Below are 5547 nucleotides of genomic sequence, written 5' to 3'. Positions count from 1 at the left end.
AGAAAACTACTGATATAACATCTTTGTAAGAACATCAATATTGTACCAAAGGTGTATTTAGAGTCTATGAATCAGTATAGCTATCCTTCCTCTGACACAGCAACACATTTTAGAACAGTATTAGAATGAAATCCTATTGAATTTTGGCATATCTTTTATTGTTGCTTGTCCAAGTGTATGTTATTCAACACAATATAATTAAACTTCAAGTGTTTATTTTATAGTTTAACGAATAAAAAAAATTATTTCTGGTTTAATAATATAAATTCCTCATTTTAGTAGAGTTGTCATAAAAGGTTTCTGTTTCTTATAAAACTCTTAATTCCATATTAAGTTTTTTGATATTGATACAATACATTAAATGCCAAATCCATTTTTAGAAATTTTTTTTACTCTACTCTATTTAATTTATTTAATTTTAAAAAATTTTGGATTACTTTATTTAATTTCAAAAATTGGATGTGTCATATAATAGACTATAAAGGAATAAGATATAGACACCAATTAAGAGAGCAAATAAAAAAATAGTTCTAGAAATCTACATTTCTAGTGCAACCTTTGGTTCAGCTAAAGGAAAGGTTCATTTTCGACCAAACCAGAATAGAATTAGACTCTCAAGATCCAACTACCTAAGAGGATATGTCAAAAAAGACTTAACAATCTCAAAAGATAATGCAGTGGAAACTCCTAACGCTCGAATTGAGTTGTACCACCAAAAATAAAGTTAAAATTTATATTATTTTCTAAATACTAAGATCGGATACCTTAATTTTATTTTCTTATTGGATACTCTTGATTTATTATGGTATGGTCAATTTCTTCCTGCTAAATCTATTAAGTTAAAATAGTAAATAAATGAATGGGGTTCAATCATTAAAGTACAAGTTCGTCGAATCATAATTATAGGTTTATATTAAATTAATTTTGATTCACAAAATTCAATCTTTTTTATCTCTATGTCATTCTATCTTTTTTGTTATTGTTTATAATGACTGATGAATCAAGAATTAATTGAATTTTAAAATTGAATTAATTCAATTTTTGGTATTTTTTTTATTGTATCATGCAGAAAAAACAGAAGCTTAGGTAAATGTTTTATGAGTATATATAGCAAAGAATATTTTTTTCTGTGTTTTGTGCATACTATAACTAGCTATTTGAGTTTTCTGTTAAAGAGTGGGGTACGGAGCACGGGAAAAAAAACAGTGTGATTCCAATCCTGATGTTTTCAACCCCACAAAAAAAATAATAAAAAAAATAAAGTAAAAAAATAGTTGAAGGCATTATGTTTATTCATCCAACTCTTGTTGAATATAATGAACTATATAGTATGCATGATCAACTAGATGGTGAAATTAATGAATGTTGGAGTGTATTAAAATAGAAGTGTTGAACTAGAATTTTTCTGTCCGCATGGAAGCATGTAGACAACTCAACTCTTTAGCAGGTTGGTTGACGAGAGAGATTGATGCATGGTAAAAAAACCCTCTTTCATATCCCTCCATTTCAAGAAAACTATCCTGATTTTGAGAAAATGGAAATAAATGCCATCTTACATCATTATGATTTTTATTTGTTTGGGTATGCATCATTTCTAGAGGAGTAGCAATGTTTAAGTTGGGGGATGTTTGAAGAATCCATATTTATGGATGAAATCATACAAATTTTTAAATTATTTTTGGTACCACTATGTTGATGTTATCCTTTTTTATTATGAATGTAAATTTCAAGCATTTACTGGTATTATTTTAAATTTAAAAGTTTTACTTTTTTAAATCATTTACAGCCAAGTACTTTTCTCTTTCAAATATGTCCTAAAATTGTTAGTTTTAATGGGGTTTAATTCTTTTCTCAAGCATATTATTTTTAATATCACAGGGTTACTTTAGTTCTAAAGAAAAAGAATAAAAAATAATAATTGGATAACGGTTAGAGCACTGAGGGACCAAGCTAATGAGGCATTGCAATGTTCACGCCACTCGTAGGCGGGCGAGCGTATAACACTCAAGCAAGCCTGCAACCAATGAGCATCAGTGTGCAATCATCAGCAGCGCAATGGAGCAGTAGTAGTGTCAGGGATGCCAACATGGAATTCTGTAGTGGTCCAGATTTAGGGTATGCATAAGAAGCTGAGTAAAAACAGAATGCAGCCTATGCATGCGCATGGGGAAATGGGTTTATTTTATCCAATAGGGATTAATAAGTGGAATTAATAAACCCATTTTGTTAGTTTATTTGATAAGGGACTAATATCTTCCTCTTTCTAAGATGTGGCAGGCCAGGCTGATTACACAAGGAGATGGATCACAGTCCGAAAGACTGCCAAATTAAGAAATGAAATACAAAACAACCGACTCAATGCAAAGCCAGTGTCATACAAGCTTATTTTAAGTACGCGGACATAATCTCACAAATCTGATATTATTAAGTGAGGTTGCAGAGTTAAATTTCCAACATCTAAATTACCTACCCTTATTTATTTGTGTAGGGTGTGATTTGTTGGCGGGAGTGAATGAGAACAATGGGCCCCTTGATGGATGAATCAGGAAGTTGAACTGTCGTCGGGATAGCTAAAATAGAAAGAGGGGTGCATGGGAAGAAAGGGGTTCATTGACCGTGACTTAATCGCAGCTGTTGGAGCCTCTATAAAGGAGATTAGACGCCTAAGGGAAAATATGATATTTTCAACACTTTTTCATCATCCTCCTCCCACAAGATGGGGCAGCAATTGATGCCAACATCTTTAGCTTGATTGGCTCTATGTGATTTTTGGTGATTCCTAAACTAAATCTGGTTTCTAGTTTCTTAACCTACTTTGATTCATATATATTTACTCAAATCAGTGTGAAATAAAATTTTCAATCATATTTCATTCACCGGCATCATTGAGACATTTTGTCGAGCACCTTGTGCTCATTCGAGTTTTCTCCTAATTACTTAGATTTTATACCTATTTTACATATAAAAAATATTAAAACTTGCCTATGACGTAGATAAGTGCATACTAACTGTGTGTACTAACATCTCGTATACCCCCGTTGCCCTTTTATTCATCTCCACTATCTTAGACCTGACTCTAAACCTAAAATCTCAAATTCTCCATTGGAAATTAAAATCTATTGTATCCCTCTCTCTCCAGACATTAATTCCTAACATACATATAAGAATCCTTTTATTCAATAATATGTTGAATTGAATAATGGTGTCCTTACTATTAATGTAAATCTTATCTATTTTCCTCTTCATCCTTTCTCTTATAGTCAACTAAATTAAAATACCTTTATTCACTAACTCTGTAGACCTTAATCTTTATTTACTTACTATGTATATCACCCCTACCTTACATCTACATAACCTGACTAATTATATTCTTAATTCCTCTTATTACTCACCTTATCATCTTATTATTTCTTACTCTAACATTAACACTGGAACTATCTTTAAAAGGTCAGTTCCTATGGAGGAAACCTCACTACTACTATACATATTTGAGTGAATTTATATAATTGAGATTTAGGCAAATTAAAATTCAGCTCTTCAATAATAATAACATTCTTGTTTGCCTCCATCACTGTAAAACAAAGCTATACGACTGGATACACTCAACCTAGTCACCATATCTTGGATTTAACATTAATACCTAATGGTTGGAATAAAGAACAAAGTCCTTGGTAAGCATAAAATGGCACCAGTGACGTACAGGTTCAAAATAGTGTAAAGTCTTTATCATAATTAGAAAATAGTTTGAAATTTTCATCGTTCCATTTCTCAATAAGAAGGGAAGTGAGATGATTTTACAAACTCAAAATGCCAACAGCACCCAATCTGGATGCCTTACATGCAACCTCAAAGACTTTACTAAAATATGGTAAATGGAGGTTAGGAGCCTGAGTAATATTTTCGGCTTGTTATCATCAAATGATTTTCCGGCCAACGTAGTCTGCTCAAAATGGTTAACCTTCAAACATTCCATCATAGGGACCCTAATGGTACCAATTGAATGAAGATGCAATATAACATAGTTGAACAATATAGACTAAAACTATTGTGGATGTTTCTATGAGCTGGCCATTTGGTAATGGCATCTATTGTAGCAGGATCCATAGAAACACCCTATGCTGATATAATGAACCTAGGGAATGAAACATGATGGACTTGGCATTAATACTTGTTAAGATGGTCATATAACTATTAAGCCTATAAAAACTTCACATAGGATGACTCCTAGTTTTTCTATGAATCAGTATATTGTAAAAATAAACCATAAAAAAATTTTCTAATTGAAGGTCTAAGGCCATATTTTATCAACTGTTCAGAAGTACTGAGACTAGTCAATAATTAAGAAGGCATAACCCTTCACTTATGTGAGTCATCCTTATTTTGAAAAGCCATTTCCCATTCATCTGCAGGATGAAATCTAACTTGATAATATCCACAAGTGCAATCAAGCTCAAAGAAAATTACTTAACTGGCCAACATTTAAAACGCATTATCAATCTTTGGGATAAGAGAGATGTACTTGAAGGTGATCTTTTTTATGGCTTTATTATCAATGTACATGTGCCAACTCCCATCCATCATGAGGTATAAAAATCCGAGAACTACGCATGGACTGGCTCTCCTAAATAAAACCTTCGTCTAGTTTCATGTACCTGAAGATGAAGTTCCTTCTAATAAGTGGGATCCACATGATAATGAGTGGATTTTTTGAGGATGATCCAGTACTGAAATCAATGGTGAGCTGGATATCTTGCATAGGTGGTTGAGCACACTCAAACTCAGTCAAAAATCAGAAATATCTGGTAGTAGTAGAGTGGAAATTTCATTAGAATGGTAAGGTATCATGGTAATAAAAATAAATGACTCACTATCCAATTCCCTCCAGAATTAAAGTCCATCAAGAAGCTATATACCTAACGAAGTATAATTCATTATTGGTTTCATAAGGGTCAAGGTGCATGGATTCCAAGTCATCTTCATTATCTTACAAATGAAAGAGCAGTATCACTTGTATCAAAAAAATTTACACCATTGTCATAAAACCAAGGGAGACCCAAGATAATAATACCAACCTTCATAGGAAACACATTACATAAAACATTTTCTTCACATAACGGAGGATGGTTTCTTAAGAATAAGACAAAGATTCTTCAACGGACTAGAGGTAGAATCAACCTATGAAACATAATATGGACATGAATGGTCAATCAAATATAATCCCAAATGTAAAATCATCATATCTGAAACACCATTGATGTAACTATGACTCTTGATAATCGCCATGCACCTGTTATAACTAATATTAACGTGAGTATAAGCTATGGATGTTCTCAATGCAGAATCATTTTTAGAGGGTTGGTTGTCCTTGATGAAGCAGATAGATAATGTTGATAATCTCAAATTTAGGTTTTAATTCGTTGTTGGCAATTGAGGTTATTCAATAAAAATATATTTACCCGTACTTAGGAATACTTAGAAAGTGATGAGAATGGCTAGTCTCCACATGAAAAGATGATTTAATTTTCTTAATATCTTGACAAATGATAC

The sequence above is a fragment of the Wolffia australiana genome, chromosome 18 (assembly GCF_029677425.1).
Source record: "Wolffia australiana isolate 7733 chromosome 18, ASM2967742v1".
Taxonomy (NCBI): Eukaryota; Viridiplantae; Streptophyta; class Magnoliopsida; order Alismatales; family Araceae; genus Wolffia; species Wolffia australiana.
Note: the sequence above shows the minus strand (reverse complement) of the source record.